The 23955-nt window shown below is 48.5% G+C and overlaps 1 protein-coding gene across 3 annotated transcripts in view; it reads left to right on the top strand.

The window, feature by feature from the left end:
• Positions 1-23955, top strand: part of ZNF217 (zinc finger protein 217) — a 301010-nt gene that overhangs the window by 102703 nt on the left and 174352 nt on the right. The gene's annotated exons all lie outside the window — the stretch shown is intronic.

Raw genomic sequence — 23955 nt, forward strand, 5'->3', positions numbered from 1 at the left:
CATCCCTCAAGGGCAAGGTGGTGAGGATCTTCACTGACAACGCCACCACCATGTTCTACATCAGGAAGCAGGGTGGTACCAGATCCCCAGCCCTGTCCAAGGAGGCTCAGGATCTGTGGCATTGGGCCGTCGCCCAAGGGATGTTTCTGGTGCCGTTTCATCTGGCAGGGATAAAACACATCGCCGACTCACTCAGCAGAGAGCTGCGCTATTGCCACGAGTGGGAACTACGACAGGATCTAGTGGACCGCCTCTTCCGACGGTGGGGCACACCCCAGATCGATCTGTTCGCAGGTTTCCCCAGCCGAGGAGCATGGGCGATGCTTTCTCGTTCCCCTGGGAGGGCCTGTTCCTATATGCGTTCCCTCCATTGCCGCTGCTGATCCGGCTCCTCAACCAGCTCAAGAGGTCACGGTGCAGGATGATCCTCGTCGCACCTGCGTGGCCGAGGCAGATATGGTTCCCGGACCTTCTGGACTTGTCAGCGTCCACGCCAATCAAGCTGCCAGTGGACGCCGATCTTCTCTCCAGGGAAGGAGGCGCCATCCTCCATCACGACAAAGTGCCTGAACTTGCAGGCCTGGCTCCTGCAGCATTAGAGTTTGGAGGTTACGACATACCGGCCGACTGCAGAGAGGTTCTTGCAAAGGCCAGGGCGTCCTCAACTCTTAAATGCTACGGACACAAATGGAAGAGGTTCTCTGTCTGGTGCCACGCACAGAAGATTAACCCTCTATGGATTACGGCTCCTCAAGTACTGCCTTACCTGCTGACGCTGGCCAAGGCTGGACTGGCGCACGCTTCCATCAAGATTCATCTTGCTGCGATCTCCCGATACACCAGAACCACGGGACGGACGTCTTTGTGGTCTCATCGTCTGGTGAAAGAATTCATGAAGGGACTGTTCAGATCGTTCCCGCCGGTGAAGGCACCGGCCCCGGCGTGGGAGCTCAACGTGGTGCTGACCAAGCTCATGGGATCTCCATTCGAGCCTCTGCACTCGGCTCCATTGAAGTTCTTGTCGTGGAAAACAGCGTTTCTTGTGGCCATCACCTCTGCACGACGTGTGGGAGAGATCCAGGCCCTTTCCTGCAAGCCACCGTACTTGACTTTTCACGACGCAAGGGTAGTGCTCAGGACCCACCCCTCCTTCATGCCCAAGGTGCCGTCGGACTTCCACCTCAACGAACCCTTGGTGTTGCCTGTTTTCTTCCCGTCTCCTTCGTCGCCGGCTGAAAGGACTTTGCACTCGCTGGATGTGGCTAGAGCGCTGAAGTTCTACGTGGACGGCACGAAGAGTTTTCGGAAGACCTCACAACTTTTTGTGAACTTTGGACCTGTCAATCAGGGAAGGCTCTCTCGAAGGCTTCCATTTCCAGATGGCTCTCCGGCTGTATCATGTACTGTCTTCGGTTGGCAAACCGACCGCTGCCTGGCCGTCCGAGAGCCCATTCCACCAGAGCGATCGCAGCTACCACGGCGTTCCTATCTGGTGTGCCCTTGCTGGACATCTGCAGGGCAGCTAGGTGGAGGTAGACGCACATCTTCACGAAATTCTACTGCGTCGATCGGGATTCCCGGGAGGAGTCCAGGGTCGGCCAAGCAGTGCTGCGCAACCTGTTCGCCTGAGGTGAGCCTGGTGAGGAGGTAAGAATTGCTTAATGTTGAGTTTGGATGTAATGCTTAATGTTGAGCCTTTGCCAACTCCCGTGGTTGTGCCTGTGTGTACTGCTATGTATTCTTTTATTCATGAGCATGTGAATCCATGCCAGACCCCATGCTGGAGAAGGAACAAGTTACTTACCTGTAACTGTTGTTCTCCAGCATGGGTCTGGCATGGATTCACATGCGAACCCTCCCGCCTACCCCTCTGTGGCTCTTCACTTGGTCATACTGCCACTTCACGTGCTACCAAATCTGAAGATGGCTGCCAGAGGGTGGGCTTAGGGAGGTGGCAGTCATTGGCTGTGGTCAGTATGACGCAGAGATCAGTTATTGGTTACTACTACGAAAGACAGATCAGAAACTAAACTGATACTGATTTTTCTTTACCGAGGATTCCCAGCCTGACGATGGGGATTATTCATGAGCCTGTGAATCCATGCCAGACCCATGCTGGAGAACAGTTACAGGTAAGTAACTTGTTCCTTTTCGATGATCTGGATCATCTCAGTATCACCTACACTAACCATGCAGATGATACTCATATCCTCCTCCCACTTTCAGGGGATTACGACAAGGATTGGGCCTTGGTGAACAGAGTGTACATCATCCAGGCATGGATGGCCTTGCACGGTCCATGTCTGAATGATGATAAAACAGAATTCATCATCCTGGGCACCCCCACTAATCTAAAAGAATTAGGAGCCGACTACTCTTCATTCATAATCGACGGCAATTGTATCAAGGTAGGAAAGGTGGTGAAAACGCTAGGCTTCTATCTTGACTCAACTCTCTCCTTTACCAAACAGGTTAATTCACTAGCATCTACCACGGCCTACACGTGCAAACTTATCAGAACGGGTCAGCAATTCCTCTCCAACAGAAGTTGCATTATCCTGGCTAGAGCCCTAATCCTGTCCCGCCTGGACTACTGCAATGCCCTCGAGTTCTCGAGGTTCTCCCAAGTCAAGAATCCAAACTCTACAAAATAATGCCCTTAGAGCGGCATTGGGCATCTCCAGAAGAGAACAAATTTCTGAGAGTAGGCGCCAGAACAACTGGTTCCAGACTAATGAGAAATTCCTCCTAAAAACCTTGTTTACTCACAAATACCTCAATAATGCGGCTCCCATCTATCTTGCTGACAGATTCCACAAACGGACATCCTCCAGACCAACCAGATCTGCAAATAGGGATCGACTGTCCATCCCGAGATTCAAACTATCCACAGTTGGAGGTAATAGCTTCCCTGTGAAAGCGGCCAAATTATGGAACTCGTTGCCCTCCACAGTGAGAATTGACAAAACAATCAAAACTTTAGAACTAATATTACTGTGTGGCTGAAATCCAACGACCACTAAATGTACCTCCATGAATCCTGTACTGCAACTATCCATGTCTCCCTGACGATGGTAATAACGACACTTTGCCTAAAGGATTCTCACCTCGCCTCATATCTCACTGGTGGGTACCTCTATGATGGTAACCACTATTCTCTCACACATCGTATGTAATATCTGTAAATATTTGTACCTTCCTACTTTATCTGTAATTATGTGTATATTACCATGTCTGTAAACATTATTTTGTACAAAGGTGCCTTTTTACCTTGACGAATTCCTGTAACCAAGCTTCACATATTCATGTACTGCTGCGCCTTGATACCACTGGGTCTGACGCGCATCATAAATAATAAAACAAACTTTCAGCATATACAACATCACAACAGCAGGTGTCATGGTGGAAGATACCAGTGATTAAGGCTTTCATGGAAGGGGTAAAAAGAATTCACTGTCCCATTTCTAACCCGGTTTCTGGATGGGACCTAAATGTGGTGTTAACTAGGCTTATGGGAGCTCCTTTCGAGCCCATGCACTAAGCAAGTCTTAAGAACCTAACCCTCAAGACTGCTTTTTTTTAATAGCAATCACCTCCATTAGGAGGATAAGTGAACTGCAGGCACTCGATATTCTAGATAACAGTAACAGTTCACAAAGATAAGGTGGTTTTGCGCACTCACCCTAAATTTTCGCCACATAGATTTCCGCCTAAATTCATCTCCAAGTTCCGTGAGAACCAGTCAATAGAGCTACCAACGTTCTTTCAAAATCCCTCAAGCCTGGGGGAAAGAACCCAGCACATGCTGCATGTACGCAGGGCTGTCATGTTCTATATGGAAAGAACTCGTCCACTGTCATGATGCCTGCCCCTGGAAGACCAGACCAGGCCCAGCAACCCCGGAAGCAGGCATCATGCCACTTGGAGCAGGCCCAAAAGCCCCAGTTAGGGGCTGTTTGGGTACAGTCCTGGCACCTACGGCGCCAGGCTCATTATTGATAACTTACCTGAAGCAGACCATGCTGCATGAAGACTCCAGCCAAATGAGGCTTAGGAGGGATTATTTTACTGAAGGGACTATTTTGTTACTTGGGTGGGGCTGTGGAAGAATACTTACCTGGAACTTCTTCCAAGGCTATTTAAACCACGCCCGGACAGCCACACGTGCTTCGCGTTATTCTGCTTGCTGCAGCGTAACGCTCACCGTGTTTTCAGCAGCTCCAGTCTTCAGCCACGCCCGCTTAAGTCCTGGGACTCCTGAAACAAGAAGACAAAAAGGATAAAGGTTAGAACAGGAGTTTTAACTTTAATCCTTACCTGAATCCTGATCCATTTCGCCACGGAACTGAAAGACAGAAGTCTTTGAAGCATCGCTTCGCATTCCTACGGCGCCGCGCTGAACTCGCCTGCTTGGCGGTACTTCAGCATTCCATCACGCTCTCTCCATCTCGCGGCCGCCCCCGACACCTAAGGATCCAAAGACAGCAAGGTGAGCAAGTGGACTCTCTAAGGCCATACAAGCTACCCCCAAGAACTTACCTGATTTACCACGGGAGGTACTCGCCTCATTTCGGGTCGGCGCAGTCCGGTCTGCTTCATCGCCGTACCCCGGCCCCTAAGGGGAGAAAGCAAGGACAATAGTTACCCCCCACAAAACGTACCTGATTTACCACGGGGTTCTCACCTCATCTCGGGTCGGCACAGTCAACTCTGCTTCATCGCCGTACCCCGGCCCCTAAGGGGAAAAACACAATAGACTTACCTGAATCTTACCGAGTGCCATTTGGAAATCTTCGAGTGGATTAATCGGCAACTTGCAAGGAATCGGACAGAGTGAAGAGCAGACATTTGAACTCTTATGAAAAATTGGACTTTAGAGCCAATACTGAAACTCACCAATTCCTCTACGCCAGTGAAGTAACTGGTCATCAACGCGCCCCTGCGGTCGACGCAGGATGGAGAGCTCATCCTTCCAAACCATCAGGTGAGACTAAGGAGGGGACATCAAAAGTGATCAGTGGGAAGACAACGGGAGTGGGGAAGGTGGGTTAACACTCAATTCCACGGGTGGTTCATTCCTCTTCTCCTTTGCAGAAGAATATTCTTGCGAGCCTGACAAACTAGGCTGAGCGGGCCAGTCCAGTCAGTCATCTCGGCGCTACACGCCACGCTGGTGGAAATAACAGCGGCCCAGTTCCGGTCGACGCCCCCGTGGGAACCAGGTGAGCGTAACATCCACTAAAGAAGACTAATCCGTTTTTTGTGTCTGTTGCCACAGGAAAAGGAGATGGTCTCCAAATCCACTATTTCTAGATGGATTGCCAATTGCATTACACTCTGCTTCTATCTTGCTAAGAGAGAACTGCCCTTCAAGCCTAGAGTACATTCCACTTGAGGCACTGGGACGTCCATAGCATTCATTGCCAATGTTCCCCTTGTCCATTTTCAAAGCGGCAACCTGGAGGTCTGTACACACCTTTATAAAACACTATTGCCAAGACACTCCTAGGTCTGATTCTCAGGTGGGACAGGCAGTACTAAGATATCTTTTCACTACTGTTCCTTCTCACAACCCACTACCAACTCAAGGTACTACTCGCTAGTCTATGCACAGCATGTGATTCTAAGCAGATTGACAAGCATCAGAAGACATGCATTACTTACCGTAAAATCCTTTCTGATGGTTGTATCTGCTTAGATTCACATGCGCCCACGCATCCTTCCCACTCGGATGGAAGGAACATAGACGTATTACTACTTTCTCTTTTCTGTACTCCCTCTCAATAGTCATAAAGCTCCCTCTTGGCAGAAAAAATACAATCGGAGGGACTTCGATGCGTGAGGGATCATGGGTACACTACGCGCCACGCAGGGATAGTGTTACAGGCACGCCCATGTCGACGTACCCTTTCGATTCTCGAAAGACGAGATGCAATACTCCGCGGTTACCACTCGATGCCGGACTATGCACAGCACGTGCTGTGAATCTAAGCAGATGCATTACTTACCGTAAAAGCATTTCTGATGGTTGTATCTGCTTAGATTCACAGCACGTGAAATGCATGTCATTTGATTTAGCCCCCTGCCCTGAGGCAAGGCATTCAAATGCTACTTTTTACCTACTGTACCTGCATATGTGTTGGTGCCCCTGAGGCGTAGTGTCCAATTGGTGCACCCACTCCAATGCTGTTTCTTCATTTCGAACCTTGTGCTGTGTTCCTGTTTGTTTTGCACTGTACCCTTCACTGCCTTCCCTCACTAGCATTTCTCCTGCCTCTGCTACCTGCATTCACCTTGCCCATTCTCCCCTGCGTTTTTTTGTTACAGCACTTGCATGATCTGAATGTTTCAAGGCCTAGTGGGAGCGTTTCTGTTTTGTTTTCCTCAACCCTGCCCCCTGAGCCCCTTTGCCTTGATGCTCCTTGAAACACTGTGATGCATAGGTGCATTATGAATACCCAATGAATACATTGAGATTCCACCATGCACTTGGTACTGTAAAATCCTACAATAGATTTACTTTGTCCTTTCCTCCATACTTAATGGGACATTCACAGAAAACAATTTTCCTTACATTGAGCTGGGTTGCATTTGTGGTCACAAGCAATCATCACGAGTCACTGTTAGGTTAGATGTTTGTTACATTTCCCTCACCTGTGAGACCCCCAGCACTTTTTGCTGGACTTGTGAATTATTTTTCCATGTTCCTGAGTGAGTGAGAAACTCCCCCCCCCCCCCACTCACCCTTTCTTTTACTCTTTCCATGGAAGTCATTTTTGTGACTCTCCATCTGTATTTTATTATTGCAGCTTATGTGGATTGATGAGGGGGTTACATAGCATCCCCTTTTGAATGGATTGTGTCCTCCCACGTATCCCTCAATCTTTGATACTCCTGCTTGCAGCTCGCTTCTGATTCTTTTTTTTTTTTTCTCCATAGTCTAGCGTCGTGCAGCATAAAGTCACGGCCCTCCGTCTGTCCTCGGCCGTGACGCTAGCGTGCTTAGGAGTGAAATTACCTCAGCATTCGAATATGTACTATCAACCGTCGAGATTTCATATATATTCGACAGTGTCCTTGACCTCGAAGACTGGTATTAAGCGGTGTGGTGACTGAGGCTCTTGGCAGCCCATGATGGTCAATGACTTGCATGAAAGGAAGGGGAAACTTGAAGCAGGTAAACCCTCTCCTAATAATAATAATTTAGCATTTATATAGTGCTATGAACCTTCAGGCATCTGAGCGCTGCTTATTACCCACAATGTGTGGTGCTCATTTATCAACCTCGGAAGGGTGAAAGGCTGAGTTGGTCCCTGCCGGGATTCGAACCTGTGTCAGAAGACTCTGCACAGATGTCCAAGCAAGCGCTAGCCTCTTCGAAAAGAAAATCTAACTCTGACACCAGGGAACTGTCCCCTGGGAGAAGGCACTCCAGGCATCAAAAGCGCTCTAGATCGAGGTCCCGACACTGGTCGTCCTCCCACAAAAAGCAAGAAGAGACACCACAGATCTTAGTCTTCTTCCTCCTCGCCTGATAGTCTCCTGCCCAACTAAATTGCAGACTCCTTCAGATTCTGTTGCAAAATAATTGATATTTTCCTGAGCACGGGTCTTGAGTGCCCCTCTGAAGAGTTGAAGAAATCTGCCCACCCCTCTGCCTCTCGAGACCAGCAGGGGGTTCACCCGTCTACTTCTCGCTCTCAAGAGCCCAGGAAGAGAGGTTCCTCGATACAAGTCGAAAGAGGCGTCTTTGAAGCATAGACTTAAATCGACATCTTCCTCCTTGAAGATCAAAATCGCAGGTTCCTTGACACAAGTATCCTGGCTTTCTCCTAAGCCGTTGAGACTTTCACCTTTGGTTCCTTCGGAGCCCTCGATGCAATTGGCGCCTTCAGTTCCCTCGAAGCCTTTAAGGACTTTGGTTGACTCTGCAAAGTCATATAAACCCATAGCAACACCATATTCCTTTAAATCCATGGTTTTCATCTTTGAGGAGGAGCAAGCTCTTTTTGGGTCGAATATGGGACTCCAATGTGCCAGAGGAGCTCATTTCGGAAGAGTCCAAGATTAATCTAGTTGAAACTTTGAAAGAGACCAGCATTTGGTAGACTTCTCCTGAGACAGATATTGGCAATCCATAGGTGGTTGGCTACTTTCATGACCCGTCATATAGATCAGTAATGAATCTGGTGTCAGAGTATCAGCTGCTATGGTGAAATAGATGACCTTACAGATCTACTGGCCAGTTGGCCAGTGAGGGAAGCGATGTTGCCTTTCCACATTGCATTGAGTCAGGGTCATGGAGAATTGGCTAAGGTCGGATTCCGTCCCGCCAGTGAACAAGACACTTAGTATAGACCTGCTTCTGTAGATCTGTATTTTTTCACGAAACACCCAGAAAGTCTGTTAGTTCAAACAGTGACTTTTTTGTCTAGAGTCTCAGCTTATTTATTTTAATATACTTACTTATATAGCACACCTAATGACCCGGAGGCTTATGGGCGCGCATACAGCAAGTAACATATATTCCCCAGCATTGGATCTTTCATGGATTTACATGCTGTGAATGATATATTGGAAAAACTTGACACCTTAAGTGTCCCATTGATGTTGTGGGTGCTTTTGGTCCCCCCCAATAGGACATTGACTGTACAGCTCCATCCCAGCAGCTTCCCCTCAGATTCCAACAGTCTTTCGAGCTGGTGGGATTCCTCTCATTCTTCTCTCCTGAGAGAAAATGTTACACACACAATTAATATTTTGTTCAACTTTTACTCCAACCGGAGCAACCAAAGACTCCTATAAGGTCCATTTATAGACCATAGAGACCTCTGGACCGAAAGTCCTTGTTCAGGCCTGTGGCACTTGCAGCCTAAACAATTTGTACGAAGTTGACAGGCATGCAGATTATCTTTACTGCCTCTACTCTAACCATTGCACGGAGGAATGTGGAATCTGCCAGGGTTTTTCACAAAAAACCCTTAAGGACAGAAACCATCACCTCATTTGTTGGCTTAATGAAGGAGCATACCCGGCGTCGGAAGTGGGTTCATCAAGGAGTGGGAGAGCTACCACTCTCAAGAGGTTGCCATTGGGTCACAGGTCGAAGTCTGAAGGACCGTTGGCAAAAAAAACAAACAGGTGAGCCAAAATCATCCACGAGCCACGATAAGGCCAAACGCCACTCTCCTACTAAAAAAAAAACTAAAAACATCAGGAGTGAGGAGGACCCCATACTGGGTCTAAGCACTTGTCCAAGGTTTCTGTCGATTAAGATGCCATCTGAAAAAACCCAGGGATAAAGGCTCACGCCCGTCGACATCACCCACGTCCGACTGGACGAAAAGGTCCTCTCGGACGGCAGAGAATCACAAATCCATGAAGACCTAATTTTATTCTGCAAAAAAGAAACACCATTTGTCCTCTGAGTCTAGCAAATCCTCCTTCTGACAAGAGTTGTCTGCGAACCCCCTCTGACGACCAAATCGTCGACATCCACTCGGACATCGACAACAGGACCTCACTCAATGACCACCTTGTCGACGACCAAAAAACACAAATCGTCTGGGAGTAAGACTACACTGGCTCCAACCCAGCCGACAACTATCACGAAGCCACAGAGTTACCTATACAGGACAGTACAATCATCCGCCAAAGGTATGCTAAAATACTCCGACAAGGGACGCAGTAGAGCATAGACCTATTCCTCTAAGAATCTCTCCTATAAGCTACCCAGATAGCGTGCTAGATGACATTTTACAGCATGAAATCACTTAGGGATAGTGTTACAGACACGCCTATGCCAAAGTCCCCTTTCGATCCTCGAAAGACGAGATGCAATACTCTGCGGTTACCACTGGATGTCAGACCATATCCACAGCATGTGAATCTAAGCAGATACAATCCTCAGAACTGCTATTACCGTGACTAGTGCATGTCATCACTCCGAAATAATCCTAGTAGCGACAGACTTGGTTTTCTGAACCTCCTTCAACTGGTGGCGGACAGTGCAATCTCTTTAGGATCGCACGCCAATCTCCTATCGCAGAACGACAGTGTGATTCTACAGCACGACCCGGGTTCCCTCAAATTAACAGCATGGCTCCTGATTACGCCGAATTCGGCCACTTAAACATCCTGCAAGACTGCCAGCGTATTCTAGCTGCGTCTTGGGCTCCATCCACTAACCTTTCCTACAACCATAAATGGAAAAGGTTTTGTACATGGTGTGCACAGCAGCCCAACTTTCAACCACTGGCCATAAAAACCTCAACAGGTTCGTACCTACCTTCTCAAATTTGCAAAAGGTGGTCTAGCGATCTCCTCTATAAAGGTGCATTGGGCTGCATCTAGTTTCGCAAGGAAAAGAGGATCACCTCCTCTCTACAGTGACAGACTACTCAAACATTTCTTAAAAGGACTCTTCCTTTCCTTTTCCTCCAAAGAGAAGGATTTCACCAGTATGGAGCCTGAATCTCGTCCTGGCTGGTCTCAAACTCTTTTTGAACCTCTTAACGGCACACATTCAATTTGTGACTTGGAAAGTGGCATTCTTGACGGACATTACATCCTTTCTGAACTACAAGCTTTAGTGGTGGATCCTCAGTGTCTCCGATTTGCGATGGACAAGGTAATGCTTTCCACCAATCCTCACTTCATTACAAAAGTGCCATCAGAGTTTCATAAGAAAGCAAACATAACTCTGCCTTCATTCTTTCAAAGCGCCACTTTCCCAGTCGAGAGCCCTATACTCTCTGGATGTGAAAAGGGCTTTAATGTATTGTCTGGACCGGACAAAATCATTTACAATAAACAAACAGCTCTTTGTCGCCTTTCGCCCGTCAAACAAGGGAAAAACCATTTAAAAAACATGGCATCGCAAGGTGGATATCTTCAGCGATTTCCTTCTGCCACACAAATGCCAAAATGCTTCTACGAACTGCCGCTAGAGCGCATTCTAAAAGGGCCATGGCCGCTTCCGCGTCTCTCTGGTCCGGAGTGGCATCAAAGACATTTGCCAGGTGGCAACAGGGGCAGTACCTCACACATATACCAGGCACTACTGTTTACAACAGCAGCACGCTGAAGCCATGCAGATGGTTCCGGCAGTCCTTTAACGGCTGTTCCAGTAAGGTAAGCCACGCAGCTTCTGGGGTATTTTCTTGTACTTGTACTTCTCGAATTAGTACAGAAATATTTAAGTCTCTAATCTTTGGTTGCCTGCTTTATCTCCTCCTAACATGTATACTGCTATAAAATCTATTCACAGCATGTGAATCCATGAAAGATCCAATGCTGGAGGTGGGAGTAGTTTCATACCTGGAACTCCATTTCTCCAGCGTTGGCATCTTTCATGGATTCACATGCGCCCCCCAACCTACCTCCCTCCAGGCAAACATCATCTGCAGGAGGATATCCTCCAGAGTGGTTAACTCCATGTTCTGTAACTAAGACGTAATCTTGTATCAGCGCCTCGATGCCCTTGGGCTGTGTGCGCGCTATATCAATGCAAATAAATACAAATCTGAGGGGAAGCGGCTGGGGCAGAGCTATACACTCGACGTTCTATTGGTGGGGACCAAAAGCACCCACTTAAGGTGTCAGTGTTTTTGTATAGGAGAATTACTAAATCAAAGTAACCGGGGATTCCTTGCCCGACTGGGAATATTCACAGCATGTGAATCCATGAAAGATACCAATGCTGGAGAAATGGAGTTACAGGTAAGAAACTACTCCCATGCAGACAATGGGTCTTCCAAAAAAACCAAAATAACAGAATGGGTGAAAACAGTCCCATCAATGTCACCTGAACAGCCAGGTCTTCAGCTTTTTCCTAAAATATTGAGATGGAGCAAATTGCCCTTAGATAAGGCAGGATTGCGTTCCAGGCTCTCTTAAGCAGCGAGAAGGCACACACATTTTGTCACCTGCATACGTTTACATGCTGCTTCAGCTGACAAAGATGACACAGATGGATGCCTTATTCAGTGCTGGCAGTATGGCATTGTGGACACCTTGCAAGGACAGTCATCCTCCAACTTTCAAAGAAGCTAAAAAAGTTCTAGGAGCAGGGGTAGAGCCTCCTCTGCCAGAGGCTCCGCTCCACCCAAGCAATGATGCCTTGCTGTAGGTCCCCTCCATGCCACTCAAGTAGGAGGTTGCATCTCTCAATTTGCCCACACATGGGAGGCGATCACTTTGGGCAAGTGGGTGTTATCCACCGTGACGTGTAGATACTATAGAGCTTCTGCAAAGACCATCCGCTTAGACACAGAAAAATAACACCAGAGAAAAGACGCATATTACTGGAGGAGGTGAAAGCCTTGCTGGAAAGGGCACAATAGAAATCGTCCTAGCAAACCAGGTAAACAAGGGTATTTATTCAATGTACTTCCTTGTGCCAAAGAAAGAGCTAACCATTCCCCTGGTACTAGACCTGCACCCATTAAACATGCATGTCAAGCCTCAAAACTGTTGCATGACACTGCTTTAGGAGGCAATTCCTCTCTTAAGAGGGGATTACATGGCAACATTGGACATGAAAGATGCATACTTTCAAATTTCAATGTTCCCAGGGCACAGAGTATCTACGCTTTCAAATAGCGGGAGAACACTACCAATTGAAGGTGCTCCCTTTTGGTTTAACTCGGGTGAGGCTGAGGAGTAATACTTACCTGGAACTACTTTGGAGGCTATTTAAACCACGTCCGAAGAGCAGCACACGCTTCGTGTTATTCTGCATCCAGCAGCGTAACGCTCACCATGCCTGCAAGTCTGCATCCAGTCTTCTGCCACGCCCCCTCGAGTCAGGAGCTCCTAGAAAAAGGGAGAAAGAAGGAGAAGAGGTTAGAACAAGAGCAATACCTTTTGATCCTTACCTGAATTCCCGAGCCACCAGGCCTTCGAGCTGGAAGAAGTTATTTTATGCGCGTCGCCTCGCCTGCTCCAGCGCCGCGCTGAACTCACCGGCCTTCACAGCATCTTCACATTCCACCGCATACTTCTGCATGTTCCCGCCTCATTCCGGCATCTAAGGGGAAGACTAGAACAGCAAGGTGAGCCAAGGGAATAAACAGAGGCAATATTAGTTACCCCCCAAAGACTTACCTGATTTTACCACCGGGGGTACTATTCCTCTTCACGGGTTGGCGCAGCTTCCACTGCATCCTCGCCGAACCCCGGCCCCTAAAGGGGAAACAAAAGGACAGCAAGTTGAAACAAAGGGACAAACAAGGGGAAACCACCTCACCACAACAGACTTACCTGATTTTACCGCCGGAGGCATTATTCCCCGAGGCTTCATACTTTCTCTCAGTGCATGAATAAGGGAGAAAGCAACAGGTTACATGCTGACATTATTATTTTATCGAACTGTGTTGGATAATACAAATCCTTACCTGAATATTACCGGTTGCCACAAGGAACTCTTCGCTAGGGTCAAGCTGCAACCTGCAAGGAATTGGACAAGAGTGAAAGTCAGACATTTGAGCACTTACGAACTACATACTTACGACGGCTTGCCGGAAATATCAGTCAGTATTGTTATGGAACTCGCCAATTCCTTCGAGCCAGTGAAGCAATTGGTTATCTACGCGCCCCTGTGCTCAATGCAGGATGGAGAGCTCATCTTTCCAAACCATCAGGTGAGACTATAAGAGGGGACATCAAAGGTGATCAGTGGGGAGAACAGCGGGAGTGGGGGGGGGGTAACGCTCACTCCACGGGTGGTTAATTCCCTTTCTCCATTTGCAGAAGAATATTGCTACGGGCCAAGCAAACGAAGCTAGGTGGGCCAGTCCAGTCCGTCATCTCGGCACTACGCGTCACATTGGTGGACACCGCAGCTGTCCAGTTCAGATCAACGCCCCTGTGGGAGCCAGGTGAGCGTAACACTCAGTTCCGGTTTTTCCACAAACTTGTTTGCTTCGAGAACTCGGCGCGCCTCGTGTTATTTATAAATCTTCGAAAGAATGTCTGTCTTCTACCCAAATGACTCTGCAGTCTGGCTTTAAAAAATGCCAGGACTGTAAGTCCAAAATGTCCATCACGGACCTGCACTGTATCAGCTTGTGGTGTCTGGATGAACGCGATGATACCGACGACTGCTCGAAGTGCCAGTCGTTGACTGCCAAGGCCTTTTGGGAGGTTAAGGTGAAGTTGCAAGTAGGTCTGGTTTCCAAACCCTGTAAAACCAAAAAGTCTTCGGGTCTTTCTACTGACGACTCGAAGGGTGGCTTGCCCTGTCGGGAGTCCAGGGGATCTCTGTCCCAGAGTGGTTCTCTCCACTCGACGTCCTCGTCGAGGCACTCCCTGAAACGGCATCACCGTTCGCCTTGCCCGTCCCCGTCGAATGATGGCTCTGTCACGGTTCATGCCCCCAAACATCAGGTGCAGACCAACCTGTTGGCGCCAGGTTCATGCTGCCATCACCAATATGGCAAGTTTCAAACAAAATGAACCACGTGTAGACCGGTCTGAGGCAGGCTGAAGGGACTACTTGCCTGGGGAACTATTTGCTAGGGTGTGGTTGCTGGGACTACTTTACCTGGGGACTACTTTCTGAAGGCTATATAAACCACGCCCTCAGCACAGAACACGCTTTGCGTTATTCTGCACTCGTGCAGTGTAACGCTCACTGTGTCTGTTACCTTTAGGCCAGTCTTCAGCTACGCCCGTCCAGTGTTTCTCGACCTACCTGCAAAGGAAGGAAGAGAAAGGTGAAGAAACAGAACTAGACTCTTACCTGAAGCTCCGTGCCTTCGTCTGCTGAGCTGAAAAGGAAAAGACATCCGGTAAGCCGCGCAGACCAAGAAATCCACATCGCTATCCTGCGCACTGTTAATATTTACCTGAGAGCTGCTCATTCTGGCGATCCAGCGAAACACCATCACTCGACCGCCACCATCATTCGCCCGCTGCTCCGGAGTCGCCGCACCTGTTGAACATAAGAAAACACCAGGTTAGCTGCGCATTGGGAAAAGCCCGCATTGGACATTTAATTCTTATGCAGCGACATTACTCACCTGAAGGCTGCTTTTCCTAGCGGTCCCGCAAGGCTTCACCACGCGATCCATCCCGGAGATACAGCGCCTGCAAAAGACAAATAACAGCAGGTCAGTCTCGCAGGACAATTGCGCATATAGAGACTTATCACAGAACGTCGGCGTGAACTTACCTTGGAAAACAACTCTGCGTTCTTCATATTTTCGCACCAAAGGGAAACATATAGGAATAAGGCACAGAAGTGAACTTGGGCAATTTGAACTCTAGGGCGAACCTTATCATTGGTATAAGACTTACCCGTTTGAGTCAATGTTGTCAGGAACTCTACAGGATCAGTGAAGTAACTAGATCCTTGAACTCTACGCACCCCTGCATACTGTTGCAGGATGGAGATCCTGCCATTCATAAAACTGAGGCGCACCTTGTGACGGAAGCGGAATTCAGAGGGGGCATGTGAAACCACTTAAGATCGGACCAGCCAGTCACGTTCGGCGCCCCTGTGGAGACCAGGTGAGCGTAACAGGCTCAGCGAGGAAAGTGGCTTGTCCCACTAAATCCTCTACTCCAGAGGAATGGGACGCATTCAGGGAGAAAATGCTGGTGATTTTTCAATCCCAGGGCACAGTTACGTCCGCGCCTTCGGTGGAAGCCGGCAAGGACCGGTCTCGATCCGATGCTCGTGCGCCCTTTGGCCCGGGCTCTCGGCACAATAAACCTAGGGAACCATCAAGGTCCCATTCGAACAAGGCACCGGGGGATCGCCAGAGACGTGCCAGATCTAGGTCCCTGTCTTCGTCTCCAATGAAACCAACAAAATCTCGCAAGGTGTCGACGCTGTGTCCGTCCAGTGCGGCTGTTGGGGCTTTGCCTTCGGTCCGGCCCTTGGAGCCTTCGGCGCCTTTGCCGAAGCCGCCCGCATCCTCGATGCCGTCGGGACCAAATGGCCGGAATTTGCTGTTGGAGGCCGCTGTGGATCCTCCGAGAAAGGCTCTATCTAAGACTGAGGCCTATTCTTGACTCCAGGGAGGGCCGCACCTGTCCCAAGGAAGGAGTTTTCATTCTCTGCAGGACATTTTTGAGAATGAGGAGAGGTTGGATGTGGAGTTGGAGCCTTTTGATACTCCTGGTAAGAGGCTCCTGACATGGTCTTTTCTGAGGACAGTCACTGCGTCAGTCTCTACATGATGCCAATGGTCTTGACACATCTCCTGAGATGGAGTTTGGAGACCGGAGCCTGGTGCTCATGGTGAATCCTCTTATAGGAGGTTAATGTGAAGAGTTAGAGTACCTAGGGTGGTCCAGCCCTCCAGTTGAATTCATCCAGGATGACCTGACGGACATTTTAGATCAGGGTCCGTCCACTGAAATTGTGTTGCCATTTCACATTGTGTTACAGAAGAGGGTGGCTGCTACTTGGCAGACCCTGGGGACTCTTCCAGCGGTTAACAAGTCGTTGACTAAGAAATACCACCCTTCCAGTAGCGACCTGACTACCTATACACTCACCCCACTCTTGAGAGTTTGGTGGTTCAGGTGGCCACGGCCACCTCGAGGAGGGCTGCACACCCTACCATCCCTCCTGATGTGGACAACAAGCGCTTCGATGGATGGGCACGTAAGGTATTTTCGGCTGGGAGTATGTCATTGAAATCGGCCAACTCCACTTGTGCCTTGGCAAAAGTTTCACACACTCTGTGAAATTGTGTCTCTCTAGTGGCTGAGGATATTCCCGAAGGGGAAGAAAGGGATGGGTTCCTTGCTATTGTGCAGGATGGCAGGGATGCCATGTGTGAATCCCTTCAGTCTGGGTTGGATACGACTGATGGTGTAAGCCGGTCCATCGCTTCGGGCACCATGATACACAGGTTTGCGTGGTTGCGGAAGTCTGGTTTTGCTCCCGATGTGCAGGCCCGTCTTCTCAACATGCCCTTCGATAGCTCATTTGTTTGGCAGCAAGGTTGCAGACCTCCAAACCTGCTGCTAAATCTTTGGGGGCAGCTGTGTGTCAACCTCCCCCTTTTTCGTCCTAGGGGACAGCAGTGGAGGGGGGGGGGTTCCTTTTGGTAGAACGAGAGGAGCAGCCAGTCAAAGGAGACACTGTAAAACTACCCGTGGTGGACGTGGAAGAGGTGTCAAAGCCGCTCATGCAGCTGCCTCTTTGCCTTCAGGCGCTGCCGCAGCCGCTCCAAAACAGCTGAGGCCAGGTCCCATTGTTCAGCGGTTGCGGGCAGACTGTCTCAGCTTCTCGAACAGTGGCAAGCCATTACTTCAGATGCGTGGGTTCTGGAAAGAATAGCCCATGGTTACTGCCTACGTTCGCCTCACGACAATCCACCGGGGAAACTCTCTTTGAAGATTCTAGACCTGCTACTTGTGCAGGAAATCTTGACCTTGCTAGAGAAAGGCGCTATAGAACTAGTGCATGTGGCGGAGAGGAAGAAGGGATGGTATTCCCCATATTTTCTGATTCGAAAGAAAGACTGAGGACTGAGACCCATCTTGAACTTGAGGTGCTTGAACGAGTTCCTCCAGAAAGGACAAGCTCAAGATGGTCGATCTTTCTGAAGTCCTTCAAGCCCTTTGACTTCAGGATTGGTTGGTGTCTCTGGACCTAAAAGATGTTTACTTTCATGTGCCGATACCTCCAAAGCACAGAAAGTACCAGAGGTTTGTGGCTGGCAACTCGCACTTTCAGTTTCGGGTCCTGCCTTTCGGATTGACCTCGAATTCTTAAAGTTGCTCAGCCACATGGCATCCTGCATTTTCCTGGGGCCAGAGGCCAGACTGAGATCCCTTCAATGGGCTCTCAAGATACAGTGGTCACAGTCCTCAGGAAAAATGACAGATCCTCTTCAGATTCCGCTCAGTCTCGCATGATCTTCTGTGGTGGGCCAGCAAAGGGAATCTGATGGGTGCATTTTTGGCAGCCATGGCCGGAAGTGACGGGTGCTTCCCTTACTGTATGGGGCGCTCACGCCAACGAGCTGTCCACCAGCGATCGTTGGTCTCCGTCGGAGTCCAATAAATGAGGGCCATCAGGCTAGCCCTGAAGGCTTTTCTGCTGTTTGTGTGCGGGAAGAGTGTCTGGATCATGATGGAAAACACAGTGGCCATGCATTACAACAACAAAAAAGTGGGGGGGGGGGGGCAGGGTTACTCCTGCTGTGCAGAGGCGATGCAGCTCTGCTTCCGGGCAACACAGCAAGGAATTTCACTCTTGGCAGTTCATCTGGCCGGAGAGGAGAATGCGGCAGTGGATGCTCTGAGCAGGCTGAGCACGGTCTCCCACGAGTGGGAGTTAGCTCAGGAAGTCCTTCCGGAGATCTTTGCCCTTTGGGGAACCCCTCAAGTGGATCTGTTCACAACCGAAAGTGCAAGAGATTTTGCTCCATGGAATTTACTGCGAGACGAGCTTTAGGGGATGCGTTTGTCGTGGATTGGTCATTCCCGCTTCTGTACGTGTTTACTCTGGTCCCCGTCATTCCTCCTGGTTTTTACTGAGGTTCCAGACTCGCATGAGCCTAATTGCTCCAGATTGGGCCTGGAGAGCGTGGTACCCAGACCTTCTATAAGTGTCCTTCTGTCCTCCTTGCTGTCTTCCCCACAGAGAGGTTGAGATGCAAGGATTGGGACCTCCCGGATGACGTGATGGAGGTGTTGCTTTCGGCCAGACGTCGGGCAACTAAATCCCTGTACCGTTGCTGTAAGTTTAGCGACTGGTGAAGAGAACACAATGTCGATCCTTTTCAGTGTTCCATTCCAATGGTTCTTTCTTGCTTTCTTTGGCCCACAAGGTCCTTCAAGTGGGTACCATTTAAAGGTTACCTGGCAGCGCTGTCTATTTTCAAGCGCTCGTCTGAAGAATGTTCTTATTTTAAGATTCCTTTGATGTCCCAATTTCTAAATGGGCTCACAAATGTGTTCCTGCCGTCCCCCTTTCAGGTGCCGGTTTGGGTTCTGAATTTAGACTTAAAATTCCTGATGTTGACCTTCAAGACGTTTTTCTTGGTTGCAGTTACATCTGCTTGCAGAGTGAGTGAACTGCAGACTTTCATCTAAGCCACCCTTTACTGTGTTCCACAAGGATAGGGTTGTACTGAGGGTACATCCGTCCTTACTACCTAAGGTAGTGTCCGAGTTTCATTTGAGCAACTAAGTAGTTGTCCTGCTTTCTATCCTCCTTATCCTAGTAAGGAATAGGAGAGACACCATTGGTTGGACCCTAGGAGAGCTTTGAGCTTTTGTATTTCCAGGGTCGGAGTGGATGACAAGCTTTTTGTGGGGTACACTGGACACCGATTGGGCCAGGCTGTTACCAAACAGACCTTGTCCAGGTGGATTATACTTGCCATTACTGAATGTTACAGATTGTCTGGTAAGGACCCTCCTGAGGGTTTCCAAGCTCATGCCACCAGGGGTGTGGCTACATCCACAGCCCTGCAACAAAGTGTACCGGTTAAGAATGTTTGTGATGCTGCAATGTGGTCTTCCATCCACACCTTTTGTAAAGCATTACTCCCTGGATACTTTCCATGGTCAGGAAATGACCTTTAGTAAAGCAGTGCTATATTCTGCCATCTGACTGGAGGAGGGAGAAGAATTTAGAAATATCCAATCTCTGATACTGCTTTGGGAGGCTGTCAAACATGTGGAATACGTTGGACACAATCCATTCGAAGAACAAGTTACTTATCATCTGGTAACGTTCTTTCGACTGGATGTTATTGCAGCTTGTGTTCCCGCAAGGCTATGTGCAATCAAGCAGGCATTGTATACGAGCATGTCACACGTTGTGGAGGGAAACAAGCATGAACTGAGGCTAGCGGCACCATGCGTCCTATTTATAACATCTGATGACGTTGCCCTCGACGGAGGCCTTTGAGGGATATAGACCCGACGCCATCGACACAGGACGCCCTCTGTCAAAGATGTGTAATACGTTGGAGGAACATCCAGTCGAAAGAACGTTACCAGTTTTTAAGTAACTTGTTCATCTAGCTGATTGCCAAATAAGCGTATGCAGGGCAATGAGCCTGCTCGGGATGATGGCCCCATGCATTTATCTAGTTGCATATGCGCGGCTGCGCATCCACCCAATGGAGGAGTGGTTAGCAAAACAATGGTCTCAGGCAAGCGATCAGTGGGACGATCTAGTGGTGGTTTCCCTACCCCTTGTACAGGCTCTTCGCTGGTGGTCCAAGGACAATTTGTTCAAGCAATACTAACTAGACATTTCACTCTCCGGATGGGGAGCCCATTACCTTCACCACACAGCTCACAGCCAGTGGAGACATACCACAGCCCAAAACCACATCAACCTTCTAGAACTTCTGGCAGTTATTCTTTGTAAGCTTTTCAATAGCATCTAGTAGGTCAGACAGTGCAAGTCCTCACAGACGGCACCACTGCTGTGTTTAACTAAACAAGCAGGGACACTCCAGTCTGTCCAGGCTATCCCCCAAAAAATTGGAAGTGGGCACTCATGAGGAACATGTTCCTAGTCTGTCACCACGTTCCAGGGGAACTGCATGCTCTAGCAGAAACTTTGTGCAGAAATACTCTACCTGAGAAGCATGAGTGGCAAATCAACAGATGTTCTTGACAAAATCTTCTCCCTATGGGGATATCCTCCTTTAGACTTGTTTGCCACAAGCCAAAATGCACAATGGCCAGACTTTGCATCCAGGTTTCCCCAACCAGAGTCCAGGGGAACACCCTGTGGGTGAGGTGGTCAGGGAAATTTGCTTACGCGCTGCCTTTCAGCCACCCACCCCGAGAAGCTCCTCAGCCGAATAGTGCACCAGATGCACCAGGAACAAGCCACGCTAATCCCAATGGCTCCAATTTGGACAAGACAACAATGGTTTCCATAACTGCTCAAACTTGCGATGTGCAAACCAATCAAACTTCGTGCCCCCTCCAACATGCTGTTGCAGCACGAGGGGACAGCACTCCATCCACATCCTTCGTCTGTGAACTTGGCAGCCTGGCTCCTGGAGGCCTAGAGTTTGGGCACTTCCTCAAAGGTGTATGGATATCCTAAAGGAGGCACTGAAACCTAACAGACACTGTTCCTCCAACAAGTGGAAAAGGTTTATGGTATGGTGCAGATCACAATCCTTAAATCCAATTGAATATTCACTATCCAACATTCTACACTACATGCTTTATCTACTAGACTCTGGCCTAGTATTGAACTCCAACTGTCAGCGTACACCACTCGGCAGAACAAGGTGTCTTGGTGGAAAGATTCTTCTTATCAAAGCTTTCATGGAGGGAGTAAAGAGACTATACCCTCCCATTTCTAACCCTCGACCAGGTTTGGACCTTAATGTTGTACTCCGAAAGATCATGGGTTTGCCTTTGAGCCTATGCACAAAGCCAACCTAAATTATTAAACCTTCAAAACAGCCATCACCTCGATAAAACTGGTTAGTGAGCTACAAGCATTCTGCACACAACCCTTTCTTTGTAATCCACGAGGGCAAGGTGGTCCTTGGAACACATCCTAGGTATTCACCAAAATTCATATCTGTTCTATGTCAACCATTCCATTGAACAACCTACATTTTTCCAGTTAGCTGAAAGAAGCCTCCATACATTAGATGTAAGGAGGGAAGTTGTGTACTGCGTAAACAAAACAAAACCTCTAAGGAAGACACAGCTTTATTTTTTTTCCATAGCACCTGGTAGGGAAGGTGCCTAGAGCTATTCGCTATGAAAGACCACCCTACCTTTCACATCAAGAGCTCGCTCTACCACGGGAACAGGAGCTACTTTTTTCTCAAGGTGGATGCGTTCATGGCCTGCTGGAGTGGTTGTGTGTGTATTTCTGTTTGGAGATGATCTGCAATGTTGTCACAAAACCTTTGGCAAGGTGCAGTAGTATTGCTGCATGTTATATAAGATTTTCATATTGGTGATAAATCTCCCTGACCTTTGTCAACCCCAGAATGTTTTGCTTAGACTTGGTGGTAACTATTTTACATTGTCACTATATGAGTGGGAATCTTTTCCTCTCACCTAGGCTTTTACTGTTTTTTTTATGGGTGACCTTATGTCTCCATAGTGTCGGGTTGGAATTAGTTTCCTATAACTTTTGGACTTGGGCTGGATTGCCCCTTTGGGCTCCCCTGTTAATTTCTTTCATGTACTTGGGTAAACTACTGTTGCCAAGTAGTAGAGGGATTTTAATCCCCTTACATTTTGTAGGAACAAAATCCGCCTAGAACCCACACCATACCTTAAGAAAACAACTTGGAGGCACCTCCTTCTATCACTTATCTGCAAAAACCTGGAACAACATCCCAAAAGAAATAAGAAACGCCAAAGATCACCTAAAGTTCAGGAAATTGCTAAAAACCTGGCTCTTCAACACCACAGACTAAATCTGGATACCAAAACCGGAAAAAGGATGACTAAAACGGAAAGGACACGGACAACCGCTGATCCGAGAGGATAAAAAACACAGGCGGCACGCACAGAGACTGAGTCCACTACCCCAGACAATCCCACCAACACTTTCGCCCGCCCCTTAGTTACCGCCAGGTACCACCTTGGTGTGGAATTGTCGAGATATTGGCAATCGCCACACTACGTGAGAGGTTGACATTGGCAGGTGCACTATGAAGGGAGGACAAGGGGCGCTATGAGAGAGCATGTTGGAGGTGGGGGCCAGAGGAGTAAGGAACCTTATATGCCAGTCGGACCCAGATAAGGACAGAGCCGCATCCAGGGAGACTATGCAAGCCGAGCGCCTCGATTCAGGATAGAGACGCAAATTAACCAACCCTACTAACAATTTCCCTTTCTGCATACACCTCTCAAACTCCAAACCAAACACAACCAAAACCTACAGCACAACAAACCGCACAAACGTCACTACATTGCAACAACAAAACAAAAACACATAGTCTTGCACAACTGTACACGACGACTACTGGCCGCAAACACCCCAGGCCCAGCCAACGGACCCACCGGGCTGAGGCAGCCAACAGCATATCACTGCTCTCTTGCACTTTTCCTGCTTTCTCCCACTAACTCAACCTCCCCTCCTTTTCGAGAGCTGCCAGAGCGCCAGGGGACCACTCCGGTGGTGATAATGCGCGGTACAAATGTCCTTTAACATTAACATTTACTGCAAACGATCCCTTAGATCCGTGTTGCCCAACTCCAGACCTTGAGGGCTGGATCCATGCCTGGTTTTCAGGATACCCCTCTATATTTATACAGGATATCCTGAAAACCTGTCCGGATTCTGGCCCTCGAGGTCCAGAGTTGGACTACCATGCCTTAGATGCTATATGCAAAGCGAATGCTTGGAGTTCCATACATGTCAGCAATACTGGATTCACACAAATTCGAAAGCAGATTCATAGGAGGGTCAGGCGATGCGAAAACATCTATTTGCCTCCGTACCTTCTCACAATGCACCTCCTTCTGGATACTGCTTGCTAATCTATGCATAGCATGTGATATGAGCAGATCCTCAAGCCTCAGAAGGCATACATTACTCACCGTAATCCTGATGCTTGTATCTGCTTAGATTCACATACACACCCATCCTCCCCTCCTGGAGTCATGCATATATGTTTCTTGCTCTCACTGTTTCTCTGCTTTGACATCTGTACCCACCTCATGTCAGAAACAAAACCATCTGAGGGACCTTGACGCGTGAAGGACCATGGGTACAGTAGATGTTAATGGTATTACTGACACGCCCAGTCAACGTCCTTTTTCGAGTACTACTCCACGACTGCCACTAGATGTCGGCCTATGTATAGCTTGTGAATTTAAGCAGATACAAGCATCAGAAATAAGATTACGATGAGTAATGCATGCCATATATAGGCAAACTATTCACTGACTTTCATAGAGACACTGGACCTCCAGAGCTTGGTCCTTGTTTTGTGCCAGATTTGGTGTTTCACATAAATCAAGATCAATCTGCCT

Source organism: Ambystoma mexicanum, chromosome 3p (assembly GCF_040938575.1).
Source record: "Ambystoma mexicanum isolate Mex_15411 chromosome 3p, UKY_AmexF1_1, whole genome shotgun sequence".
NCBI lineage: Eukaryota > Metazoa > Chordata > Amphibia > Caudata > Ambystomatidae > Ambystoma > Ambystoma mexicanum.